The following is a 13,666-nucleotide window of genomic DNA, read 5'->3' on the forward strand; positions in this document are numbered from 1 at the left end:
CCTTACCAGGATTCAGGAGATCCGGGAAACAACTTGCAACTGTTGGGGCAGCGCCTCAACCCACGAAGCTAGTGTGATTGGTACTCAACAGTGTCTCAGAGGAGTGGCAGGTATTTGTCCAAAGTATCTTGGGCAAAAACAACTTTCCAACGTGGGACATGATGTGGGTCGATTTGCAGCAAGAGGAGTTGAGATGAGCTCTAGTAAAGAGCTCCATTAGTGGTAGCAGCAGTGGATCAAAGCAGGGGAAGGAGGAGGAGAATGTGGCCCTCACATCAAAAGAAAGGATCCTAGTTAGGAACAGGGGGAGCAATGAAAGCAAAAGGACTTGTCAAAGGTCAAGTGCTTCAGAAGTGGTGACCTTGGTCACTACAGTACCCAATGTCCTCTCAAAAAGAAGGGCAAGGAGGAGAAGCAAGACCAGCAAACAACATTAGTGAAGATAGATAGGATTTCCTCTAGGATGGAGGAAGACTTCACCATGTTTGTCGACATACCCCTAGGAGTCAAGCGGGTGATTTGGTGTTGTAACCCTAGAGCGCTATAGATGGACAGGATCCTTGAGGAGGTCCACCTCTTGAATCAGTACCTTGCTACGGGGGCCCACAGTATTTCAATAGTAGGATGGATCAGTGACAAAAGATGCAGTCAGATGCCAGAGTGACAGATGCAAAGTCTAATTGCATTCAAATGCTGGGGAGTGCAATGCAGAGTTGGTAGCAGTGCAGAGTCAGAAGTAGCATAGATGCCTCAGTGACAATGCAGATACTAGTAACATTCAGAGACTCAGGAGACAGATGCATCATACTGATCACAGTTGATTTCATACTTAGCATGCTCTTCAGTTGCAGTTGCACCAACAACAGATGAAGAGGGAGTTGCAATGCACATGCAATGTTGGCAGCAGTTCAGCAGGGTTAGTGGCACATATGCAACATATATTAGAGTTGCTCAATGGTTGGTGGGCAGTTTGGCTAGACATCAACAATGTGACAGGAGATGATGCAAAGACAGGGTGTTGTCACAGGATGTGCATTAGAGCACTAGAACACATTCCTTGCTAAGAGGGAGTGTTATTTTTTGTAGCATCGGATGTGTTATAGCCTTGTAATTTTGTGGAAAAGCTAGAATGCATGAGATCTCCAAAACGCAGAAATCATTTCTGAAAATTCCCCCTAAAAATGACTTAACTAGATTAGTAGTCAGTTTTTAAATATTTCCTCAAGTCTAAACTTAGGGGATATAACTAATTAATCAGAATTAATTAAGGTGTGATGAATCACATGTGACAACTTGTTGCTTGCACACAGAAATTTCGATCCTAGATAAACCCACAAATTTATGCATACCATAAACAAGCAGCCTTACCAACAGCCAAACGTATGCTAGGAAAATGTGCCAAACAGGTTTGAAGCACAACCTTAATCCCAAAATAACAGGCAAGAATACCTCCAACCAGCAACAGAATTTGTGGCATGTAATTGACATGTCTGTACCAGCAACAAAGTGGAGGAAACTGCCAAAATCCCTTAGAATAAACATGTCGTAGGCACACTAAATAGATCTTATCAAACCCCAGGTTTGCTGGGAAGATTTACAAAATGCTGGCAGAAACAGGAAAAAGTCAGTGGAGGGGCTGCAAAGAGGCTGAAAGAAGGCCAAAATTCTGTACAGAAAATTCTGCTCGAAAATATCAGCAAAAATACAGGCCGAACAACAACCTCTGCATAACATAACATGCCAAAATTCCATCAAGAATCGACTTGGCCGAGAAGGTACAGAATCAGCTGAGTTGGGCTGGTTTGGTATCGAACCATCCAAGTCATGGTTTGTGGTTTGGTACCAAACTAGTCTGACTGGGCCGAGTAAGTACTGGCCCTCTGAACCAATCCATTGGCCAAGTTGACATGGTAGTTCGAGTCAACTTGGTCCAAGTTTTAGAACACTGCTCACAAGTACTCCCCAGCAATGCCCAAGAGTTTATAGAACAAAAAATAATTAACTATTACACTATCATGCTGAGCACCATATTCATAATATAATGATGCATGTATGATCAAATTTAGAGGATATATGACCATCGTTATGTCTCATGCAACCTTAGAAGATTCTATTAGACTTTTGAATTTCATTATTTTCCCTGCCAATTTAAGTGTGACATAATATTTATAGGTATATTTCTCTATCAAGTAACTATTGACAGGATCCCCATGGCATACCCCTTCTTTTCTATTTCTGCTTCATTTATGGTTTATCTTTTTTGGCTTGCAAGCTATTCCCAAAAGTTGCGAAACGTTTTGCAAGTTGTCTTCCAAATCAAAAAAATCATTTGAGATTCAAAGCAACACAATTCTCTCCTAGATTTGTGAATCCTTGTACCCAAGCAATCTAGCTCCAGGTCCAGGTCCATTGGATTCAAATTTCAATAGGCAGATCCAATAGCCAAAACAAACGTTGAAGTTTACAGGCCTACTTTTTAACAAAAACATGCCCTCTGGTATTTAGTCCTATTTTCTTGATATTTTTCGAACAAGCTGTCTATCTCTAAAATCAGGCAGGAATTTATTGAAATCACAAGCTTGATCAATAACCCCTGCACAATCTAAGTGTCCTAAGAGTTTTTCGGGATGCTAAATCCATATATACAGTCAAAAAACAGTTTAAATAACACAAATCAAGATTTCACCTCAAATTTTTCCACAGGAAATCCAAAAAATCACACTAAAAACAACTCCTTTTTCGAAGTCCTGTGTTTTCTGGCGTATGAGCAAGAACCAATAGATTTATAAACATGTCCAACACAACATCATATCATTTAACAATATTTCTCATAAATGAGAACATTTTTCTTACTTCTAGTGTCATAGCATCACAAAGATTCAGTGCCTTCTCATAAGAAATCAGAAATTACCTAATGATGAAGTAAACCAAGAACAAAAATCCCAGTTGCCTGTATGTTCAACCCAAAATACAGATCTCTTTCTACTTATCTATTCGAGAACCCATCAATTTAGTAAATCATATAGATTCAACAAACTTGAACCAGGAACTGAACAACTAGAATTCATTAATTTACTACTCCCATCATCAAAACTATTGCTGCACAATTGTGAAGTTGTGCTTCAGCTTGAACACTTTCAGATTCTTATCACCACTTTACAGTTATGAGTTACAGTTCCATTTTAAAACCACGTTATCTTATTTGTAAAGTACACATTAGAATCTTTTACACACATCATATAAATCGCACTTTGTGAATGGTGCATTATACCATGAGTTGAGTGGTCGCGCTCTATAAACAATCAATATTCTACAATTTCAGTTTGTCCTTGGCATCACAAAACGGTATCAAATCTTTAGACTCAGCTGTCAAAAATTTCCCTGGAGAATGCACATCATTCTAATCTGAGAAATGGAATCAATAAACAAATGAAATAATGAGAAAAGATAATTAGAAAAGTAATGGAAAGAATGGACAAAGATGAGATTGGTTGTTCAAGTAGAAATTTCAGTATCAGATTTCAGCACAGTGTAATCAAGGCCTATGCAGGAAACTCTATGTCGGTGTAGTTAGAAATTTCAGTATCAGATTTCAGCACAGTGTAATCAAGGCCCATGCAGGAAACTCTATTTCGGTGTAGTTTGACAAGGTCTGTCGAGGAAACTCCATTCAATCAAACAAATGAAGACATTCTTCAATTATGCTACAGGCTATTCTCATTTCTTCTCCATTGTTATGTTTATTGTCATGAATCTTCTTACAAAATTGACTTCTATCTGGCAGGAAGAGAGGGCAAGCTGGGAGGATGAACTCAGAAACCAATCCATCAAAACCCCAGTGATTCACCATTTATCTCTAGTGTTTGAATAGTAACTTCAAAACAAGGCACTGCTTTTTTACTGGGAAACACATCTCTTTATGGCGGTTGAATAAAGTTGTTTTGCGCCTTCTGTCATGCCCAGCTGGTGGTATTTTTTAATCCAGATATTGTAAGATATAATATATGGCTCCACGCCATTTTCAACCATAAAGCCAAGCATCTTAGTAGCCTCACCTAATCTTTCCTGTCCACAAAACCCCTTAATTATTGTATTGTTTGGCATAAGACTAGAGGATAAGCCCTCGTTCGGCATCTCATGAAAAAGTGTATGGGCCAGTATGTTGCTGCTAGATCTGAGCACGTCAGGCTTTTGTTCCTCACTCCATGATCACCAAGGTGGTCTACTCTCTATAGGCATTTGGCTTGACGTTAACAAGGTTGACTTTGGGGTAACAATCAATTTAGAAACCTTTGGCTAATATTCAACCACAGGTAGAGCGGATTCTAGTATGCCAAAATTGCCTTTGGTACCATGGTTTTATGATATTGTCTGCTTGGCTTTAACCTGAAATATGGCCTTTGATACTGTGGTTTTATGATATTGTCTGCTTGGCTTTCATATATGTGATCCTAACAATTGCTTAATACTTTCAGGTATAATCCAAATAAGTATAGGGATATGGATGATGAAGATGACCGTGACATGGAGGTTGGATTTAGTAGAATACTAGCTGAAGAGAGAAGAAGGTAATATTTAGTTCCATTCTTTACGGAGTAGATTAGTTTCATGTTTTATTTCTTAGAGGGGCAGTTTACTTTTCTACATGTAAATTTATTTGTTGCTAAAGAAGCATTCAAACGTGGTATTAAGTGTGTTTTTCATGGTTACATTTGCAGTGAAAGAATTGCTAGGGAGGAAGATGAAAGGGAGTTGGCATTAATTGAGGCAGAAGAAAGGGCAGAGAGGGAGAGAGCACTGAAGAGACGAAAATTGCAGAAAAAATAGTCGTGGAGTAACAGAAAATGAATACGACTATTTTCTGTGGCCTAAAAATTTCTTGGCAGGTTTGAAACAGGTCAGGGATTCTTTTACAGAGGACATGAATCTGGGAAGGATGTCTGTTCTTTCTGTGAAGCATTAGAGAGTTGATTCGATGAAAAGCAGATTCCATACATACGGATACCTGTCTATGGTCCTTGCATGAGAGATTATTAAGATTGTTGGGTGAACTTGGGCCATGTATCCTTATATTGTGACAAGTTACAGCCCTATGGGTTCACATGTATAATCTTTGTATGGAAGGGAAACAGACATCATCCGGCACTGTGGTTGCAGAATTATGGATGGGGGATTGTATGTTTGCTATTGCTTTGTTTTTTCATTGTAAACCAGTCATTGGTCTGGTTGATTTAGTTCCCACAGCAAACATTACCTTAATGTTTTAAGGTCGAGACAATTCTTAATGCAGTTTTGAGGCAATACTACATTCTAAACGTATGTTGTTGATCAGAGCTGGCTATTGAGCACTTGACATTGCATTTGGAGTGTAATTACAACTCCAATGCGCAGGACCTGGTGATTACTTCTGTTTATGTGCATTAAACTACAGGTCCAGAATCTGAATTGTGCAGGATGTGTTTGAACTTTTGAAGACAATGTTTCCATTTTATGGAGAAAAGCTCAACTGTACACCATGGCCATTGTTTTCTTTGCCAACATCATTTTATATTAATCGTGTTTTAAATGAAGAGTAAGATCTCTTGATGATTTGTACCACCAATCGAATTCTAAGATCTTTTGTTATTACTCTTCGAGGACAAAGCATCTCAAGGGGGATGACTTGTAACTTACCTAAGTATATCTTAAATGTATAGTTTTTTATATATCTTAAATGTATATTTTTTTACCTAGTAACTAGGTTATAGACACACACACTGAAAGGGGGTTTGTAACTTCCATTGAAAGGTACTATAAAGGAGGTTCTAAACCCCCTTCGTAAGTTGCGACAAGGGGCTCCTAACACCCCTAAAATATACTACAAGGTGTTGAGAAATCAATGCTAGTAGAATTAGGGTTAGATTTTTCTTTCTTGATAATTACTTGTGAATTGCCTTGACTTATTTTACTTATTTGTGATATTACCTTTTCATCAAGCAATTACCAAATTATGTGTGCATGAAGATCACAAAAACACAAGACACAAGATGTAGGCACTCTCCGAGGGCAAAACCCTATCTAGGGGAAATCCGAGTGAAAAAAATCTCTTCCTTCAATAGTTTTCCTTGAGACTCTTCAACCTAGACTGAGATCTCCTCCACAACAAGCTAATCTCTCCTACTTCGATCCAACCTTTGACCTAGTAGCAACAACGCTTCGACCCTAGCAACTTCGACCTCGCAGCTTCTGGCATCACCACCAGCTTTGACTTTGACAAGGAGACTTCAATCTCCTAAACTAGCCCACATGATAGAGAGAGAGAGAGATACCAAAACTTTGATTTTGTCCTTCCCTTCCTTCTTGACCAAACTCACACTCCTTTTAGCCTCCTTCTTCACCTTCGCACTTTTTCCCAGCTTCCAGCTTCAGATATCGAACTATGTGTGAGAGAGTGAGATGCTCCAAATGAATTTGAACTGCCTTGTATATATAGCCTTCCAATGAGGTCGAATTACCTTTCTTGAGGCCAACTTGATCTCGTTGAAGTCGACTTGGTGTGGAAGTTACATAATTCATCTTTGACTCAAAAATAATTCTTTTGACATCATTTGAAAGCCCAAGAAGGGTCTCATAAAATATACAATGACTCTTTATTAATCCTAGGAGTCCACAATGGAGACTTTGACTAATAAAATGATGACCCAAGCATGAAACCCATGCTTTAATAAGTCATTGTAACAATAATAAAAATTCTTTTGACAAATACATTTTATGAAGACCGAACCTAGTTACATTTTTCAACACAAGGAAGGCTCGTAACACCCCTAAAAGCTACTATAAAGGAGGTTATAAACCCCCCTTGTAAGTTGCTACGAAGGGGCTCCTAATGCCTCTAAAATATACTTCGAGGGAGGCTCCTAACACCCCTACAATATACTACGAAGGGGGGCTCCTAATGTCCCCAAACGTTGCTAAAGGGGGTTCTAAACCCCCCTTGTGAGTTTCTACAAAGGGGGATTCTAACGCCCCCATGGTTCTACACCCTCTCATAAGTTGCTACAAGGGGGGCTCCTAATGCCACCAAAAGTTCCTAAAGGGGTCCTCAAAAGAGTTCTTTGGTTTTCATCACAATAGGAAAATCCATGTGGTCGAAATACCACAAGGACTACATATAACAAAAGAAAAAAGAATAGACTATGATGATGAGATTAGGCTTAGCTAGGGTTCTAATAAGGTGAGTTAGTTAATAATAGGATTATTTTATTCAAATTTGGATGAGATCTCAAGCAATAACTTGGATTATGGGGTGCAATTTCTCAACTTCCTTTGTCGTATTGGTTAATGGGTCAACGTCTAGTTTCTTGTATCCTACTAGGGGTCTAATGGAGGGATGCCCTATGTCCCCCTTCTTGTTCTTGTTGATTGCAAAAGGTTTCAGCAAAATGTTAAATGCATCTAAAAGGGAAGGCAAGGGTATTAAAATGAGAATCATTTTCCCTCGTCTCATTTACTATTTGTAGATGACGTGGTTTTGTTTGGCATGGGAACAATTGGGGAAGTACAAAAGTATAAAGAAGGTTTCTAAGATTAGATTAGACTTAGCTAAGGTTTTTGATAAGGTGAGCTAGTTAAATAATAGGATTATTTTATTCAAACTGGGATGAGATCTCAAGTAGTAAATTTGATTATGGGGTGCAATTTCTCAACTTCCTTTGTTGTATTGGTTAATGTGTCAACGTCTAGTTTCTTGTATCCTACTAGGGGTCTAATGTAAGGATGCCCTATGTCTCCCTTCTTATTCTTGTTGATTGCAAAAGGTTTGAGCATAATTGTAAATGCATCTGAAAGGAAGGTGAGGGTATTAAAATGAGAAATCATTTTCCCTCATCTCATTCATTATTTGTAGATGACATGGTTTTGTTTGGCATGGAAACAATTGGGGAAGTAAAAGAGTATAAAGAAGGTTTATGAGATTAGATTAGACTTAGCTAAGGTTTCTGATAAGATGAACTAGTTAAATAATTGGATTATTTTATTCAAAATGGGATGAGATCTCAAGTAGTAAATTGGATAATGGGGTGCAATTGGCTAATTTCTCAACTTCCTTTGTCGTATTGGTTAATGGGTTAACGTCTAATTTCTTCTATTCTACTAGGGGTCTAATGTAGGGATGCCCTATGTCTCCCTTCTTATTCTTATTGATTACGAAAGGTTTGAGCATAATGGTAAATGCATCTAAAAGGGAAGGTAAGGTTATTAAAATGAGAAATCATTTTCCCTCATCTCATTTACTATTTGTAGATGACATGGTTTTGTTTAGCATGGGAACAATTGGGGAAGTACAAAAGTATTAAAAAGTCACACAATAAGGCAATAGGTGAATGTTCATAAATCTTCAATGTTATTCAATGGAACTGAGGTAGGTTTAGAGAGACAGTTTGCTCAGTTATTGATGCGGAGTCAAAATATCTAAAGTTATTTTTTCAAACCTACTAACTACATATTCAAGGATCACAACTATCTTTGTGAAAAAAATGAAGAGAGAATGACTAACTCATGCTATTGGTGGTTATCCAAAGGAGGCAAGCTAACTTTAGTCAAATTAGTTTTGGAGGCGATGCCAATTTATTGGTGTTTTTTAGTTTACATGCCAAAAGGAATGTCAGAAAAAAATAGAAAAGGTACTTTAGCTTCATATGAACAAGAAAAAGAGAAAGGGAAAGAATACCATTATTTAAGTAGAAAAACTTTGCAAAACCAAAGGAAGGTAGGGATTAGAAAATATTCATCTATTTGAACAAGCTTTATGTAATGTCCCCTATGGATTAATTGCCCAAAGAAGGATAGAATAGCCTATCCGACCTCATAGGCTATAGTCTTTGATAAAAGGGGAGACCCATAATCCAATGTCTTGGGGCAACATTAGGTAAATTTTGGGATAGTTGGGAAAAAATCCCAAATTGGGGGTTGCACATGAACCCATCACAATATATTAAGGAAGAGAAACCCCCCATGAAGAACCTATAAATAAAGGAGAGATAGAATCATTCTATCATCATTGAATTAGATTGAATTGTCTCTATTTTCTTTGAACCCGAGTCTCTGAGGATTTTAAGACCCATTCTTCTTGATTAGTTTTGGTGGAGGTAACCCCACCCTAGCTAATCCCTTGTCGAGTTTCAGTGGAAGTGATCCCACCCTAGCTAGTCACTCCTTATCTTTGTTTTGGAACAACATATTCTCTTGTAACCACTCAGATTTGGTTGGCTAGCAATGTTGAGGTCTGAAATACTCTTATCTAAGCAACAACCCTCAAATTCCATTGTTGCTAGAGAAAGGGTGTTGCTTCCCTAAGCAACAACCCTCAAACTCAACCCTAACTGTGACCTATAGTTGGTTAAGGTCAGAAAGGGCATCCGAAGTCATTTTGTGCTCCTTTTAGGGCAGTGACACTCTTTCCCTAGCAACAGTGGCAACTGGTTTTTACGCTCAAGAGTGGATCTATCAAGGAAGAGGAACTAGGTCAGTTTTGTTTTCAAAATAGGTCGAATCCCTAAAGCCAATTCAAGAACATAATCATATGAGGTAGTGAGTTGTCTCTGTTGAAAAATATGGTAGCCATGGTTGATATTTTCATCTTGAAAAATAAATTAAAAAATCGAATTTAAAATTTTCCTCCAAAATTTATTAGGGTGGTTGGGCCCCTAAGAGGCACCCATTCAACCCCACTTGAAGGCTATATAAAGGAGATCATTTCTCCTAATTTGGATACAAAATTTTGTCACACATATATTTGATCCAATGAAATTACAGGAGGTTTGAAATTATAGGGAGGGTCGAAATTTTAGGGACCTGGAATTTGACATGGCACTTCATGATATTGGTTACTGGTTTGGTTATTATTTTGCTATTTGTTATTTATGATGTATTGATGAATCTGGAAACTCTCTCTCTCTCCCTCATAAGGAAGAACTTTTCTGGATTTCCCCTTGTAGGTTTTTCCCTGGCTGTGTGCCTAAATTTGTGTCTCTTGTCTCATTGTTTCATGGTTATTTCATGTTTATTTGTTGATATTTTTCTTCTATATAACTACCTAAATTATATTGAATTTAATGCTATGTGAAACTAATGTTTAATTGATCATTAAATTAGTTATCAGGTGAAGAAAAACTTAATTCTAGCAAGTGCCCTAGAATATCAACATGGTATCAGAGCTAAAGGGCATCAAAGAGCAGTCTAGAAGTCGAATTTATGGAGAAAAAGGTTATTGTTTGTTTCTTGTTTGTGGATTTAGTTGGGCAAATTGATTCTGAGAACAGTCAAAAAAAATTATGGGGCGGCCTACTAAGGTAATCCTACTGTGGTTTTAATATTAAGCTCTTTGTAGCATATTTTAAAGTAAGTACTGTAATGGTTCTAATAAGATCTCTTAAGGCATTATATATTTGTTAACTTGAGGCACTTACTACAAATTAATCCATGATTTCTAAGTGTTTATGTGTATATATGCAAGTTGCTAACCTTTGAGGAAGCTTTGTGGATTTGTGCCTTTCTCCATTTTGTATAAATCTATCCAATCTTGAGACAAATATCGTGGGATCATTTATGCGATTTCTATGAGACCCAAAGAGATCCAAGCCATGCTCCTCTAAAGTATGAGTTTAATCAAGAACGACACTTTATTATGATCAATGCGAGTCCTAGGAATAAGTGCGAAATTATGTGACACTTACATCTGAGAATTGATGCGAGTTTTGAGGCAACGCATCTCTACAAACTTAATGCAAGTTTCAATATCTCCACGTTGTATCTAAGGTATGACATTTGAATTGTAGCATCTCTTACAAACAAGGTCCTAACTAATGATTGATCAACTATGATAAAAAGGTCACATATTATCAAAGTGACATTCAATAATTAAGGATATTTGAACTTCTAAGGATAGTCACACTAAAGATCTGAGGATAGTCTCTATTCGGTTGAAGTTTGTAACCAAGATTGGTGGCTCTCCTTATTTATGTATACGATCCTAAAATGGTATGTGAATTCTTAAGCACTATTCTTTGTCGTTAATGAAAGTATAAATATGTACAAGCCTGTGATGTATGGAAGTCTGTTTATAATGATACTTGTGAACTATGAGGCACTTTATTTCTATTTTGAGAGCCTTTGTAACATTAATTAAAACGTGAACCTGTGTTACTTATTGTTATGCAATCATATCCCTGTGGCATTTGAATGGCATTCTAATCCGAGCCTTTGTGAATCAAGCAGTCTAAGATTTTGTGGTAGGATTAACTAACCTCTGTTGTTTAGAAAGAATCAATACTAAGCATGGCATAGTGACAAATTTTAAGACCTGTGGATAATAGGATCACGAAGCTATATATGGATTCCTCTTTGTGCAAAAATATATGTTGTGATTTGAGAAGCCTAAATTCTATGTTTGAGCCCCCCTATTGTGTTAAGGCCAAGCTTTGCAATGGTTTATGAAGGAACTTACTCATACTAGCAGATTTCTATTACATATATATTAAAAGGTGTTTTCTCATTGAAGGAGTCAACCTATGGAATCTACTAAAAGAAATTTGAAGTCTAAGGCACGTCTTTGTTGACCTTGTATGAAAGTTTCATATTCCTTGAAGGAGAAACATTTTGATTGTTGGACGAGATCATTAATTATTGAATCTAGTAGGTCTTGGAATACCTAGGGTTTATAAACCCTAGCTAGAAGTGACATCATGCTAATGATGAGAATGAAATACAATAAAGTTGCATAATGGATGCAATAAAGCTAATAAAATTCAAGAATGGAAAAATTGAATTCAGGAATGGATGGGTTTCAAAAGCCGTGATAGTATTGATAGGGTTTGAAGACATATGCTCTAAACCGGTCTGTGATAACAAAATTTCTTTGTCAATCGTTATATAGCTTTGGACAAGGAAATCAAATAATGAGAGGTCGTGGTTTGAATGTTTAATCAAATTCTTTGAAAAAAAATTTGGATCTACAAAATCCTAGTTAGGGTTTGATCGAGAATTCCCTATGGTTGTCATAAAACCCCAAATCCGATAAGTAATGCAAGGATGTTGTTTGAGAATGACAAGGGTTTGAATTCATAACGTTATCTATACAAGATGTAGACCCTAACCAAACACGAAAAAGCAAAGTGAATTAAAGTTCTTCTGCTTAAAAGAAGAAACCCTAGCTGCTAGAAGATCTGACATCTGGTATAATATGCATGTTGAATGCAAGGAGGTTAAAGAATAAGAGGGAGTTGTCATGCTCTCAAAAGATAAGTATCTTGAATTTATTTTATTTCCTTTATCATTCTAATGATGTGTAGTTATTAATTATGATGTGGACAAGGTCAACTCTTTGTGGATGATGATATGAACTCCTTGAGGGTGTTAATGTTGACTCCTTTAATAATGAATGATGCTTTCTTTGTTAATGATGATAAGTACTCCTTGCTGACAATTATGTATGACTCATTGATGACATGGATGATGTGATTTGACTCCTTAATGGTGATCTGAACTCCTTTATGCTTACTCTTTGGTGATAATGATGACCTGAATGATGATAATGTGGATTCGTTGATGACATAGACTCGTTGATGATATTGATGATAATGATTTTGACTTGATGATGATATGGACTCCCCAATAATATAGATGATATAGACTACTTATGTGAATGAGGTTAACTTCTTGATGATAACATTAACTCCTTGGTGATATGGATCCCTTAACGAGATAAACTACTTGATGATGATGAAGATATGGACTCAGTGATAACGTAGACTCCTTGATGATCATGATGTGGACTCACTGATGATGATGATGATGATGATGATGATGTAGACTTCTTAATGATGATGATCATGTGGACTCGATGTTATTGTAGACTCCTTGATGATGATGATGATGATGTAGACTTCTTGATAATGATGATCATGTGGACTCGATGATATTGTAGACTCCTTAATGATGATGATGTGGACTCATTGACGATGATGATGTTGGCTCATTGATGATGTGGACTCCTTGATGATGTGATGAGATTGACTCAATCTAAGAAGGTTGAGATCAAAGGGGTGCTGACACACTCTCAAAAGATAAGTATTATCTTGATTGTTTCTATTGATTATTTCATTATGAGTCTCTTGGCCCATTTGGTTGTTCTTGTTCTTCCATAGCCTCCCCATGAGGATTTCAGGTACATAATGAAGACTGCCAAAGTATGACAAATCGTTGAAAACAATGGAAGAACAATGTGATAAGAAGACTCATGATAGGCTTTGTACTCAAAGGAAGCAGACAAGATCAAACTAATTGAAGAACGAAGAGGATTTTTGTGTAAGAGGGAGTTGCTTTTGTAAATGCATGAGCATGGTGATATCTTTAGCACAATTGATTGCATGTCCATCGACATCTCCCTAATGAATGATTTGAAGAAGCTACAAGACTCTAATATTTACTTGGTTGATTCTTTGATTGGTTCATTGATCTATCTAATGATGTTCATCTCTGCTGAAGTCCATTTATTGTTTGTTGGATTCTACTATGGTTGTTGATGCCTACTTATGAGAGAATCCATTTACTATCAGTTGAATTCAACTATATATATTGATATTTTCTTCTGAGAGAAACCACTTATTATTGGACTCTACTATGGTTGTTG

At 37.0% G+C, this 13,666-nt stretch overlaps 1 long non-coding RNA gene across 1 annotated transcript; it reads left to right on the forward strand.

Annotated features, from left to right (window-relative positions):
• Window positions 1–4,466: 4,466 nt before the first annotated feature.
• Window positions 4,467–4,988, forward strand: LOC149177847 (uncharacterized). Its single transcript, XR_016258798.1, has 2 exons — window positions 4,467–4,568; window positions 4,719–4,988. It is a non-coding gene; the product is annotated as an uncharacterized LOC149177847 (long non-coding RNA).
• Window positions 4,989–13,666: the final 8,678 nt, after the last annotated feature.

This window comes from Pinus tabuliformis, chromosome 4_1 (assembly GCF_031772625.1).
Source record: "Pinus tabuliformis cultivar Carrire ecotype Pingquan chromosome 4_1, CPIR1, whole genome shotgun sequence".
Lineage (NCBI taxonomy): Eukaryota > Viridiplantae > Streptophyta > Pinopsida > Pinales > Pinaceae > Pinus > Pinus tabuliformis.